Consider the following 14,813-nt stretch of genomic DNA (forward strand, 5'->3'; position numbering starts at 1 on the left):
TAAGTGACGTATGTCAAAAGGGTAGCAAACGTAGTGTGCGGCACATCCAATAATGTTCGCGTGGGTGAGGTCATGCAGCTAAACTACGTCTCTTCCGTTCAACGATACTTTACCCCATCTTTTTCTTGAAAAATACAAGACCCTGTGCACTGCTGAGTGGTAGCGTTTTAGCTGAGCTCTGTATCATGAAGTCACGGTAAGAATTAAACCTTTTTATTCTGCTGTACTTTGCGTTCCAAATGTATGACATAGAGTTCAAAACAACTGCTGTTGTAATAACTCATTGTATGTTCATGAGCAGAATCTAGGCCTGTGGTCATGGAGGCCATTGAGGAGCCTGACCCAGTCTCTGCAGCACCCCAAAGTACGGGCAAGTTAAGCAACAATGAAAAGCATCTCAGTAACAAGTCACTCCCTAAGGTCTCCGCACTAGATGTCAGACTCAGACAAGAAGCTTTGTACCTGGGTGGGCTTGAACCACTGACGTTTCCGATACCAGCCGATCATTTGTAACCGATTGCTCCATGGACACATGAGCGCAAGCCCTCCCAAAGTTCAGAAAAAAGGGGAATCCTCTACATTAAGCTACAAATTCAAGAGAAAGTGAGCTAAATGGTATGTTTCATCCTGTGGAGAGATACTTTTAGCAATTTCTGCATTAATAACATAAGGTAGCTACACTTGTAGGACATTAAATGCCTAGCACCTTTCCCTCGATAGTTTAGAAAAAAAACTTGCACTTGGCTGCATTGACAGGTAGACACCTTTACCCGGATGCGAACAGCATGAACTCTGTCTGCAAAAATTTGGTATAATCGGAAATCAAGCAAAGAGGAAAAAAAAACAAACACAGCAAAACACAAGACTAAAAGAAAACAATGAGATAGTAATTCCAACCCTATCACCCCACTTAAAACACAAGTGAGCACAGGACATGGCTGATAAGTGATCCCAAGCCTCACCAAAGCTCACTATACAGCCTAATAGCTAGAGGGGTCTCCTGATATGTAGCAAAACCCTCATTAATAGGTTAGCGAGAGGTGGTGACGCAGTCGTGGGGAAAATACCAAAAGGAGTTAAGCTGGTATGCGTAAGAGACCGGGATTTAAAATTCTATCTGCAAGTGATAAACCTTTCGAAGTGCAAGTCTAAGCTGAAGCATGGCATTTTGGGTATGCTAATCAGCAACTTGTTGATGTTTTATTTTTTACCATTTTTTCCTTCGTCAGATTTTGAAAGCAAAGGATTGAACACAGTGCTGACATTTCTACCTCGAACCCTGCCTCAGTGTTCTGATATCTGAGCACAAAAGTGAACAGGCTGATAGGAATTACCACCAAAAATCAAATATGTTTGACCGGTCGCTTGGCATTCTCACATTGCCATGCTTTATCACTGAATTGTACTTGCAATATTTTCTTCCTGTTGAAATGGATTTGCAGATTGAATCTCTTGTTGCTCAGCGTAGATGTGACCACACTTTTCTTTATATGCAAAACAAATTAAACAAAAAAAAAAAAACAAGCAAAACAACAGAAAAAAAGAGAGCAAAATCCTTCTTCCCTATGCAGTTAATAGATACCTCACTTAATACCAAGAGATGCCTGCAAACACTTTTTATTATCTATGATCTGTGAAATGTCTCATTTTTTAAGTGTTGCTTTTTTAGTCTGTCTCCTATTCTTGTTTTCCCCATGATTGTCCTGCTTTTGACTTTGCTAGTACGAGTGAGAACACATTATGTGACATGTCTACCACTGTACTGAAGTAGCGCTCAGTACGTCTTTCTTACTGACTGGCAGCAGGTTGCTTCCGTTGTGATTTAGCGCTTCTTATGTCTTTCTTCTTGGCTGGAATCACAAACAGGTTGCCGGTTACAACTCTGACATCAGACATTCTACGACTAGAAATTACATTCTCAGCTGCGTTTCATTAGTATCTCTACCACTGGATGGCGCAGCTTTTGAGACAAGGGATCCTCTGCACTTTAGAGCATTCCTAGAGCTGAAAGCTGAGAGACCCTCGGATTTAAAACACCGTCTTCTCTGTGGTTTGGCCGATATCTCATTTTTAGTCTAGAGGTGCAGGTGATTTTCAAGAAGGACATTTACTCTTTCCTACATGGAGGCATGACACAGTCGTTCCTTCACCTCCTATATTTCCTTCCTCACTTACTTCTTTCTTTCCCTCACTCATGCCTCACTTTATACAGTACAGGAAAAAATGTGCCAAATAGCTTAAAGCAGCAGAAATAAAAATATCACTGGAATTGTCAGTAGAAAGAATCATGCAAGCAGCCCTGGTAACCCTAACAACTTTTCTCCTATTGAGCAATAGGGTCCATGTTACAAACATTTTGCTTTCTGGGAGCTTCCAATCCTTCCTCGTTTGTACGGTAGGGTCTGAATGACTGAATCTGGTAGCCAAAGCAGTGGGCTAAGCGGCTGGGAGTTGGCAGAATGGTTAAGATACCACGAACCACAACACGGTCCTCAAACAACATGCAATACTTATGTCTGAAGGTCGGTGCAGTGGATAAGGCTGTATGTTGTAGTGCTAATACTGTAGGGTTTAATCGCCTTGCAGGCAGGTAGTGTGGCCGAGCGGTCTAAGGCGCTGGATTCAGGTTCCAGTCTCTCTGGAGGCGTGGGTTCGAATCCCACCACTGCCAATTTAGGAATGTGAACTGCTGTCGTGCATTTTTAAATCTCTCTCAGACTTCGCTTGCCTGTTGCGCTACCCGAGCATGTGAACCTGACAGGGAATCGGAGCATTTGAGAATTTCAGTTAGGCTCATTAACGGTCTCTTCGAGAGCATGACCAGTACCTTCCTATGAACTCACCCTCGGGACATTTTTGCCTTTGTATCAGCAGTGGGTGCAGCAAATATATCGAGAAGGTCAGCCCCCTCTGTAGTGACGTATGTCAAAAGGGTAGCAAACGTAGTGTGCGGCACATCCAATAATGTTCGCGTGGGTGAGGTCATGCAGCTAAACTACGTCTCTTCCGTTCAACGATACTTTACCCCATCTTTTTCTTGAAAAATACAAGACCCTGTGCACTGCTGAGTGGTAGCGTTTTAGCTGAGCTCTGTATCATGAAGTCACGGTAAGAATTAAACCTTTTTATTCTGCTGTACTTTGCGTTCCAAATGTATGACATAGAGTTCAAAACAACTGCTGTTGTAATAACTCATTGTATGTTCATGAGCAGAATCTAGGCCTGTGGTCATGGAGGCCATTGAGGAGCCTGACCCAGTCTCTGCAGCACCCCAAAGTACGGGCAAGTTAAGCAACAATGAAAAGCATCTCAGTAACAAGTCACTCCCTAAGGTCTCCGCACTAGATGTCAGACTCAGACAAGAAGCTTTGTACCTGGGTGGGCTTGAACCACTGACGTTTCCGATACCAGCCGATCATTTGTAACCGATTGCTCCATGGACACATGAGCGCAAGCCCTCCCAAAGTTCAGAAAAAAGGGGAATCCTCTACATTAAGCTACAAATTCAAGAGAAAGTGAGCTAAATGGTATGTTTCATCCTGTGGAGAGATACTTTTAGCAATTTCTGCATTAATAACATAAGGTAGCTACACTTGTAGGACATTAAATGCCTAGCACCTTTCCCTCGATAGTTTAGAAAAAAAACTTGCACTTGGCTGCATTGACAGGTAGACACCTTTACCCGGATGCGAACAGCATGAACTCTGTCTGCAAAAATTTGGTATAATCGGAAATCAAGCTAAAAAAAAAAACAAACACAGCAAAACACAAGACTAAAAGAAAACAATGAGATAGTAATTCCAACCCTATCACCCCACTTAAAACACAAGTGAGCACAGGACATGGCTGATAAGTGATCCCAAGCCTCACCAAAGCTCACTATACAGCCTAATAGCTAGAGGGGTCTCCTGATATGTAGCAAAACCCTCATTAATAGGTTAGCGAGAGGTGGTGACGCAGTCGTGGGGAAAATACCAAAAGGAGTTAAGCTGGTATGCGTAAGAGACCGGGATTTAAAATTCTATCTGCAAGTGATAAAAACTTTCGAAGTGCAAGTCTAAGCTGAAGCATGGCATTTTGGGTATGCTAATCAGCAACTTGTTGATGTTTTATTTTTTACCATTTTTTCCTTCGTCAGATTTTGAAAGCAAAGGATTGAACACAGTGCTGACATTTCTACCTCGAACCCTGCCTCAGTGTTCTGATATCTGAGCACAAAAGTGAACAGGCTGATAGGAATTACCACCAAAAATCAAATATGTTTGACCGGTCGCTTGGCATTCTCACATTGCCATGCTTTATCACTGAATTGTACTTGCAATATTTTCTTCCTGTTGAAATGGATTTGCAGATTGAATCTCTTGTTGCTCAGCGTAGATGTGACCACACTTTTCTTTATATGCAAAACAAATTAAACAAAAAAAAAAAAACAAGCAAAACAACAGAAAAAAAGAGAGCAAAATCCTTCTTCCCTATGCAGTTAATAGATACCTCACTTAATACCAAGAGATGCCTGCAAACACTTTTTATTATCTATGATCTGTGAAATGTCTCATTTTTTAAGTGTTGCTTTTTTAGTCTGTCTCCTATTCTTGTTTTCCCCATGATTGTCCTGCTTTTGACTTTGCTAGTACGAGTGAGAACACATTATGTGACATGTCTACCACTGTACTGAAGTAGCGCTCAGTACGTCTTTCTTACTGACTGGCAGCAGGTTGCTTCCGTTGTGATTTAGCGCTTCTTATGTCTTTCTTCTTGGCTGGAATCACAAACAGGTTGCCGGTTACAACTCTGACATCAGACATTCTACGACTAGAAATTACATTCTCAGCTGCGTTTCATTAGTATCTCTACCACTGGATGGCGCAGCTTTTGAGACAAGGGATCCTCTGCACTTTAGAGCATTCCTAGAGCTGAAAGCTGAGAGACCCTCGGATTTAAAACACCGTCTTCTCTGTGGTTTGGCCGATATCTCATTTTTAGTCTAGAGGTGCAGGTGATTTTCAAGAAGGACATTTACTCTTTCCTACATGGAGGCATGACACAGTCGTTCCTTCACCTCCTATATTTCCTTCCTCACTTACTTCTTTCTTTCCCTCACTCATGCCTCACTTTATACAGTACAGGAAAAAATGTGCCAAATAGCTTAAAGCAGCAGAAATAAAAATATCACTGGAATTGTCAGTAGAAAGAATCATGCAAGCAGCCCTGGTAACCCTAACAACTTTTCTCCTATTGAGCAATAGGGTCCATGTTACAAACATTTTGCTTTCTGGGAGCTTCCAATCCTTCCTCGTTTGTACGGTAGGGTCTGAATGACTGAATCTGGTAGCCAAAGCAGTGGGCTAAGCGGCTGGGAGTTGGCAGAATGGTTAAGATACCACGAACCACAACACGGTCCTCAAACAACATGCAATACTTATGTCTGAAGGTCGGTGCAGTGGATAAGGCTGTATGTTGTAGTGCTAATACTGTAGGGTTTAATCGCCTTGCAGGCAGGTAGTGTGGCCGAGCGGTCTAAGGCGCTGGATTCAGGTTCCAGTCTCTCTGGAGGCGTGGGTTCGAATCCCACCACTGCCAATTTAGGAATGTGAACTGCTGTCGTGCATTTTTAAATCTCTCTCAGACTTCGCTTGCCTGTTGCGCTACCCGAGCATGTGAACCTGACAGGGAATCGGAGCATTTGAGAATTTCAGTTAGGCTCATTAACGGTCTCTTCGAGAGCATGACCAGTACCTTCCTATGAACTCACCCTCGGGACATTTTTGCCTTTGTATCAGCAGTGGGTGCAGCAAATATATCGAGAAGGTCAGCCCCCTCTGTAGTGACGTATGTCAAAAGGGTAGCAAACGTAGTGTGCGGCACATCCAATAATGTTCGCGTGGGTGAGGTCATGCAGCTAAACTACGTCTCTTCCGTTCAACGATACTTTACCCCATCTTTTTCTTGAAAAATACAAGACCCTGTGCACTGCTGAGTGGTAGCGTTTTAGCTGAGCTCTGTATCATGAAGTCACGGTAAGAATTAAACCTTTTTATTCTGCTGTACTTTGCGTTCCAAATGTATGACATAGAGTTCAAAACAACTGCTGTTGTAATAACTCATTGTATGTTCATGAGCAGAATCTAGGCCTGTGGTCATGGAGGCCATTGAGGAGCCTGACCCAGTCTCTGCAGCACCCCAAAGTACGGGCAAGTTAAGCAACAATGAAAAGCATCTCAGTAACAAGTCACTCCCTAAGGTCTCCGCACTAGATGTCAGACTCAGACAAGAAGCTTTGTACCTGGGTGGGCTTGAACCACTGACGTTTCCGATACCAGCCGATCATTTGTAACCGATTGCTCCATGGACACATGAGCGCAAGCCCTCCAAAAGTTCAGAAAAAAGGGTAATCCTCTACATTAAGCTACAAATTCAAGAGAAAGCGAGCTAAATGGTATGTTTCATCCTGTGGAGAGATACTTTTAGCAATTTCTGCATTAATAACATAAGGTAGCTACACTTGTTGGACATTAAATGCCTAGCACTTTTCCCTCGATAGTTTAGAAAAAAAACTTGCACTTGGCTGCATTGACAGGTAGACGTCTTTACCCAGACGCGAACAGCAGGAACTTTGTCTGCAAAAATTTGGTATAATCAGATATTAAGCGCAAAAAAAAAAAAAAAAAAAAAACAAACACAGCAAAACACAAAACTAAAAGAAAACAATGAGATAGTAATTCCAACCCTATCACCCCAATTAAAACACAACTGAGCACAGGACATGGCTGATAAGTGATCCCAAGCCTCACCAAAGCTCACTATACAGACTAATTGCTAGAGGGGTCTCCTGATATGTAGCAAAACCCACATTAATAGGTTAGCGAGAGGTGGTGATGCATTCGTGGGGAAAATACCAAAAGGAGTTAAGCTGGTATGCGTAAGAGACCGGGATTTAAAATTCTATCTGCAAGTGATAAAAACTTTCAAAGTGCAAGTCTAAGCTGAAGCATGGCATTTTGGGTATGCTAATCAGCAACTTGTTGATGTTTTATTTTTTACCATTTTTTCCTTCGTCAGATTTTGAAAGCAAAGGATTGAACACAGTGCTGACATTTCTACCTCGAACCCTGCCTCAGTGTTCTGATATCTGAGCACAAAAGTGAACAGGCTGATAGGAATTACCACCAAAAATCAAATATGTTTGACCGGTCGCTTGGCATTCTCACATTGCCATGCTTTATCACTGAATTGTACTTGCAATATTTTCTTCCTGTTGAAATGGATTTGCAGATTGAATCTCTTGTTGCTCAGCGTAGATGTGACCACACTTTTCTTTATATGCAAAACAAATTAAACAAAAAAAAAAAAACAAGCAAAACAACAGAAAAAAAGAGAGCAAAATCCTTCTTCCCTATGCAGTTAATAGATACCTCACTTAATACCAAGAGATGCCTGCAAACACTTTTTATTATCTATGATCTGTGAAATGTCTCATTTTTTAAGTGTTGCTTTTTTAGTCTGTCTCCTATTCTTGTTTTCCCCATGATTGTCCTGCTTTTGACTTTGCTAGTACGAGTGAGAACACATTATGTGACATGTCTACCACTGTACTGAAGTAGCGCTCAGTACGTCTTTCTTACTGACTGGCAGCAGGTTGCTTCCGTTGTGATTTAGCGCTTCTTATGTCTTTCTTCTTGGCTGGAATCACAAACAGGTTGCCGGTTACAACTCTGACATCAGACATTCTACGACTAGAAATTACATTCTCAGCTGCGTTTCATTAGTATCTCTACCACTGGATGGCGCAGCTTTTGAGACAAGGGATCCTCTGCACTTTAGAGCATTCCTAGAGCTGAAAGCTGAGAGACCCTCGGATTTAAAACACCGTCTTCTCTGTGGTTTGGCCGATATCTCATTTTTAGTCTAGAGGTGCAGGTGATTTTCAAGAAGGACATTTACTCTTTCCTACATGGAGGCATGACACAGTCGTTCCTTCACCTCCTATATTTCCTTCCTCACTTACTTCTTTCTTTCCCTCACTCATGCCTCACTTTATACAGTACAGGAAAAAATGTGCCAAATAGCTTAAAGCAGCAGAAATAAAAATATCACTGGAATTGTCAGTAGAAAGAATCATGCAAGCAGCCCTGGTAACCCTAACAACTTTTCTCCTATTGAGCAATAGGGTCCATGTTACAAACATTTTGCTTTCTGGGAGCTTCCAATCCTTCCTCGTTTGTACGGTAGGGTCTGAATGACTGAATCTGGTAGCCAAAGCAGTGGGCTAAGCGGCTGGGAGTTGGCAGAATGGTTAAGATACCACGAACCACAACACGGTCCTCAAACAACATGCAATACTTATGTCTGAAGGTCGGTGCAGTGGATAAGGCTGTATGTTGTAGTGCTAATACTGTAGGGTTTAATCGCCTTGCAGGCAGGTAGTGTGGCCGAGCGGTCTAAGGCGCTGGATTCAGGTTCCAGTCTCTCTGGAGGCGTGGGTTCGAATCCCACCACTGCCAATTTAGGAATGTGAACTGCTGTCGTGCATTTTTAAATCTCTCTCAGACTTCGCTTGCCTGTTGCGCTACCCGAGCATGTGAACCTGACAGGGAATCGGAGCATTTGAGAATTTCAGTTAGGCTCATTAACGGTCTCTTCGAGAGCATGACCAGTACCTTCCTATGAACTCACCCTCGGGACATTTTTGCCTTTGTATCAGCAGTGGGTGCAGCAAATATATCGAGAAGGTCAGCCCCCTCTGTAGTGACGTATGTCAAAAGGGTAGCAAACGTAGTGTGCGGCACATCCAATAATGTTCGCGTGGGTGAGGTCATGCAGCTAAACTACGTCTCTTCCGTTCAACGATACTTTACCCCATCTTTTTCTTGAAAAATACAAGACCCTGTGCACTGCTGAGTGGTAGCGTTTTAGCTGAGCTCTGTATCATGAAGTCACGGTAAGAATTAAACCTTTTTATTCTGCTGTACTTTGCGTTCCAAATGTATGACATAGAGTTCAAAACAACTGCTGTTGTAATAACTCATTGTATGTTCATGAGCAGAATCTAGGCCTGTGGTCATGGAGGCCATTGAGGAGCCTGACCCAGTCTCTGCAGCACCCCAAAGTACGGGCAAGTTAAGCAACAATGAAAAGCATCTCAGTAACAAGTCACTCCCTAAGGTCTCCGCACTAGATGTCAGACTCAGACAAGAAGCTTTGTACCTGGGTGGGCTTGAACCACTGACGTTTCCGATACCAGCCGATCATTTGTAACCGATTGCTCCATGGACACATGAGCGCAAGCCCTCCCAAAGTTCAGAAAAAAGGGGAATCCTCTACATTAAGCTACAAATTCAAGAGAAAGTGAGCTAAATGGTATGTTTCATCCTGTGGAGAGATACTTTTAGCAATTTCTGCATTAATAACATAAGGTAGCTACACTTGTAGGACATTAAATGCCTAGCACCTTTCCCTCGATAGTTTAGAAAAAAAACTTGCACTTGGCTGCATTGACAGGTAGACACCTTTACCCGGATGCGAACAGCATGAACTCTGTCTGCAAAAATTTGGTATAATCGGAAATCAAGCAAAGAGGAAAAAAAAACAAACACAGCAAAACACAAGACTAAAAGAAAACAATGAGATAGTAATTCCAACCCTATCACCCCACTTAAAACACAACTGAGCACAGGACATGGCTGATAAGTGATCCCAAGCCTCACCAAAGCTCACTATACAGCCTAATAGCTAGAGGGGTCTCCTGATATGTAGCAAAACCCTCATTAATAGGTTAGCGAGAGGTGGTGACGCAGTCGTGGGGAAAATACCAAAAGGAGTTAAGCTGGTATGCGTAAGAGACCGGGATTTAAAATTCTATCTGCAAGTGATAAAAACTTTCGAAGTGCAAGTCTAAGCTGAAGCATGGCATTTTGGGTATGCTAATCAGCAACTTGTTGATGTTTTATTTTTTACCATTTTTTCCTTCGTCAGATTTTGAAAGCAAAGGATTGAACACAGTGCTGACATTTCTACCTCGAACCCTGCCTCAGTGTTCTGATATCTGAGCACAAAAGTGAACAGGCTGATAGGAATTACCACCAAAAATCAAATATGTTTGACCGGTCGCTTGGCATTCTCACATTGCCATGCTTTATCACTGAATTGTACTTGCAATATTTTCTTCCTGTTGAAATGGATTTGCAGATTGAATCTCTTGTTGCTCAGCGTAGATGTGACCACACTTTTCTTTATATGCAAAACAAATTAAACAAAAAAAAAAAAAACAAGCAAAACAACAGAAAAAAAGAGAGCAAAATCCTTCTTCCCTATGCAGTTAATAGATACCTCACTTAATACCAAGGGACGCCTGCAAACACTTTTTATTATCTATGATCTGTGAAATGTCTCATTTTTTAAGTGTTGCTTTTTTAGTCTGTCTCCTATTCTTGTTTTCCCCATGATTGTCCTGCTTTTGACTTTGCTAGTACGAGTGAGAACACATTATGTGACATGTCTACCACTGTACTGAAGTAGCGCTCAGTACGTCTTTCTTACTGACTGGCAGCAGGTTGCTTCCGTTGTGATTTAGCGCTTCTTATGTCTTTCTTCTTGGCTGGAATCACAAACAGGTTGCCGGTTACAACTCTGACATCAGACATTCTACGACTAGAAATTACATTCTCAGCTGCGTTTCATTAGTATCTCTACCACTGGATGGCGCAGCTTTTGAGACAAGGGATCCTCTGCACTTTAGAGCATTCCTAGAGCTGAAAGCTGAGAGACCCTCGGATTTAAAACACCGTCTTCTCTGTGGTTTGGCCGATATCTCATTTTTAGTCTAGAGGTGCAGGTGATTTTCAAGAAGGACATTTACTCTTTCCTACATGGAGGCATGACACAGTCGTTCCTTCACCTCCTATATTTCCTTCCTCACTTACTTCTTTCTTTCCCTCACTCATGCCTCACTTTATACAGTACAGGAAAAAATGTGCCAAATAGCTTAAAGCAGCAGAAATAAAAATATCACTGGAATTGTCAGTAGAAAGAATCATGCAAGCAGCCCTGGTAACCCTAACAACTTTTCTCCTATTGAGCAATAGGGTCCATGTTACAAACATTTTGCTTTCTGGGAGCTTCCAATCCTTCCTCGTTTGTACGGTAGGGTCTGAATGACTGAATCTGGTAGCCAAAGCAGTGGGCTAAGCGGCTGGGAGTTGGCAGAATGGTTAAGATACCACGAACCACAACACGGTCCTCAAACAACATGCAATACTTATGTCTGAAGGTCGGTGCAGTGGATAAGGCTGTATGTTGTAGTGCTAATACTGTAGGGTTTAATCGCCTTGCAGGCAGGTAGTGTGGCCGAGCGGTCTAAGGCGCTGGATTCAGGTTCCAGTCTCTCTGGAGGCGTGGGTTTGAATCCCACCACTGCCAATTTAGGAATGTGAACTGCTGTCGTGCATTTTTAAATCTCTCTCAGACTTCGCTTGCCTGTTGCGCTACCCGAGCATGTGAACCTGACAGGGAATCGGAGCATTTGAGAATTTCAGTTAGGCTCATTAACGGTCTCTTCGAGAGCATGACCAGTACCTTCCTATGAACTCACCCTCGGGACATTTTTGCCTTTGTATCAGCAGTGGGTGCAGCAAATATATCGAGAAGGTCAGCCCCCTCTGTAGTGACGTATGTCAAAAGGGTAGCAAACGTAGTGTGCGGCACATCCAATAATGTTCGCGTGGGTGAGGTCATGCAGCTAAACTACGTCTCTTCCGTTCAACGATACTTTACCCCATCTTTTTCTTGAAAAATACAAGACCCTGTGCACTGCTGAGTGGTAGCGTTTTAGCTGAGCTCTGTATCATGAAGTCACGGTAAGAATTAAACCTTTTTATTCTGCTGTACTTTGCGTTCCAAATGTATGACATAGAGTTCAAAACAACTGCTGTTGTAATAACTCATTGTATGTTCATGAGCAGAATCTAGGCCTGTGGTCATGGAGGCCATTGAGGAGCCTGACCCAGTCTCTGCAGCACCCCAAAGTACGGGCAAGTTAAGCAACAATGAAAAGCATCTCAGTAACAAGTCACTCCCTAAGGTCTCCGCACTAGATGTCAGACTCAGACAAGAAGCTTTGTACCTGGGTGGGCTTGAACCACTGACGTTTCCGATACCAGCCGATCATTTGTAACCGATTGCTCCATGGACACATGAGCGCAAGCCCTCCCAAAGTTCAGAAAAAAGGGGAATCCTCTACATTAAGCTACAAATTCAAGAGAAAGTGAGCTAAATGGTATGTTTCATCCTGTGGAGAGATACTTTTAGCAATTTCTGCATTAATAACATAAGGTAGCTACACTTGTAGGACATTAAATGCCTAGCACCTTTCCCTCGATAGTTTAGAAAAAAAACTTGCACTTGGCTGCATTGACAGGTAGACACCTTTACCCGGATGCGAACAGCATGAACTCTGTCTGCAAAAATTTGGTATAATCAGATATTAAGAAAAAAAAAAAAAACAAACACAGCAAAACACAAAACTAAAAGAAAACAATGAGATAGTAATTCCAACCCTATCACCCCAATTAAAACACAACTGAGCACAGGACATGGCTGATAAGTGATCCCAAGCCTCACCAAAGCTCACTATACAGCCTAATTGCTAGAGGGGTCTCCTGATATGTAGCAAAACCCTCATTAATAGGTTAGCGAGAGGTGGTGACGCAGTCGTGGGGAAAATACCAAAAGGAGTTAAGCTGGTATGCGTAAGAGACCGGGATTTAAAATTCTATCTGCAAGTGATAAAACTTTCGAAGTGCAAGTCTAAGCTGAAGCATGGCATTTTGGGTATGCTAATCAGCAACTTGTTGATGTTTTATTTTTTACCATTTTTTCCTTCGTCAGATTTTGAAAGCAAAGGATTGAACACAGTGCTGACATTTCTACCTCGAACCCTGCCTCAGTGTTCTGATATCTGAGCACAAAAGTGAACAGGCTGATAGGAATTACCACCAAAAATCAAATATGTTTGACCGGTCGCTTGGCATTCTCACATTGCCATGCTTTATCACTGAATTGTACTTGCAATATTTTCTTCCTGTTGAAATGGATTTGCAGATTGAATCTCTTGTTGCTCAGCGTAGATGTGACCACACTTTTCTTTATATGCAAAACAAATTAAACAAAAAAAAAAAAAACAAGCAAAACAACAGAAAAAAAGAGAGCAAAATCCTTCTTCCCTATGCAGTTAATAGATACCTCACTTAATACCAAGGGACGCCTGCAAACACTTTTTATTATCTATGATCTGTGAAATGTCTCATTTTTTAAGTGTTGCTTTTTTAGTCTGTCTCCTATTCTTGTTTTCCCCATGATTGTCCTGCTTTTGACTTTGCTAGTACGAGTGAGAACACATTATGTGACATGTCTACCACTGTACTGAAGTAGCGCTCAGTACGTCTTTCTTACTGACTGGCAGCAGGTTGCTTCCGTTGTGATTTAGCGCTTCTTATGTCTTTCTTCTTGGCTGGAATCACAAACAGGTTGCCGGTTACAACTCTGACATCAGACATTCTACGACTAGAAATTACATTCTCAGCTGCGTTTCATTAGTATCTCTACCACTGGATGGCGCAGCTTTTGAGACAAGGGATCCTCTGCACTTTAGAGCATTCCTAGAGCTGAAAGCTGAGAGACCCTCGGATTTAAAACACCGTCTTCTCTGTGGTTTGGCCGATATCTCATTTTTAGTCTAGAGGTGCAGGTGATTTTCAAGAAGGACATTTACTCTTTCCTACATGGAGGCATGACACAGTCGTTCCTTCACCTCCTATATTTCCTTCCTCACTTACTTCTTTCTTTCCCTCACTCATGCCTCACTTTATACAGTACAGGAAAAAATGTGCCAAATAGCTTAAAGCAGCAGAAATAAAAATATCACTGGAATTGTCAGTAGAAAGAATCATGCAAGCAGCCCTGGTAACCCTAACAACTTTTCTCCTATTGAGCAATAGGGTCCATGTTACAAACATTTTGCTTTCTGGGAGCTTCCAATCCTTCCTCGTTTGTACGGTAGGGTCTGAATGACTGAATCTGGTAGCCAAAGCAGTGGGCTAAGCGGCTGGGAGTTGGCAGAATGGTTAAGATACCACGAACCACAACACGGTCCTCAAACAACATGCAATACTTATGTCTGAAGGTCGGTGCAGTGGATAAGGCTGTATGTTGTAGTGCTAATACTGTAGGGTTTAATCGCCTTGCAGGCAGGTAGTGTGGCCGAGCGGTCTAAGGCGCTGGATTCAGGTTCCAGTCTCTCTGGAGGCGTGGGTTCGAATCCCACCACTGCCAATTTAGGAATGTGAACTGCTGTCGTGCATTTTTAAATCTCTCTCAGACTTCGCTTGCCTGTTGCGCTACCCGAGCATGTGAACCTGACAGGGAATCGGAGCATTTGAGAATTTCAGTTAGGCTCATTAACGGTCTCTTCGAGAGCATGACCAGTACCTTCCTATGAACTCACCCTCGGGACATTTTTGCCTTTGTATCAGCAGTGGGTGCAGCAAATATATCGAGAAGGTCAGCCCCCTCTGTAGTGACGTATGTCAAAAGGGTAGCAAACGTAGTGTGCGGCACATCCAATAATGTTCGCGTGGGTGAGGTCATGCAGCTAAACTACGTCTCTTCCGTTCAACGATACTTTACCCCATCTTTTTCTTGAAAAATACAAGACCCTGTGCACTGCTGAGTGGTAGCGTTTTAGCTGAGCTCTGTATCATGAAGTCACGGTAAGAATTAAACCTTTTTATTCTGCTGTACTTTGCGTTCCAAATATGCGC

The 14,813-nt window shown here is 42.6% G+C and overlaps 5 non-coding genes across 5 annotated transcripts; all 5 read left to right on the forward strand.

The window, feature by feature from the left end:
* Nucleotides 1-2,589: 2,589 nt before the first annotated feature.
* TRNAL-CAG lies at nucleotides 2,590-2,671 on the forward strand. The gene has a single exon. It is a non-coding gene; the product is annotated as a tRNA-Leu (tRNA).
* Nucleotides 2,672-5,498: 2,827 nt separating this feature from the next.
* On the forward strand, nucleotides 5,499-5,580 carry TRNAL-CAG. The gene has a single exon. It is a non-coding gene; the product is annotated as a tRNA-Leu (tRNA).
* A 2,839-nt stretch (nucleotides 5,581-8,419) lies between these two features.
* TRNAL-CAG lies at nucleotides 8,420-8,501 on the forward strand. Its single transcript has one exon. It is a non-coding gene; the product is annotated as a tRNA-Leu (tRNA).
* Nucleotides 8,502-11,333: 2,832 nt separating this feature from the next.
* On the forward strand, nucleotides 11,334-11,415 carry TRNAL-CAG. Its single transcript has one exon. It is a non-coding gene; the product is annotated as a tRNA-Leu (tRNA).
* A 2,828-nt stretch (nucleotides 11,416-14,243) lies between these two features.
* On the forward strand, nucleotides 14,244-14,325 carry TRNAL-CAG. The gene has a single exon. It is a non-coding gene; the product is annotated as a tRNA-Leu (tRNA).
* Nucleotides 14,326-14,813: the final 488 nt, after the last annotated feature.

Source organism: Protopterus annectens, unplaced genomic scaffold (genome assembly GCF_019279795.1).
Source record: "Protopterus annectens isolate FY-2018-M unplaced genomic scaffold, PAN1.0 ctg59674_obj.part0, whole genome shotgun sequence".
NCBI classification, from domain to species: domain Eukaryota; kingdom Metazoa; phylum Chordata; order Ceratodontiformes; family Protopteridae; genus Protopterus; species Protopterus annectens.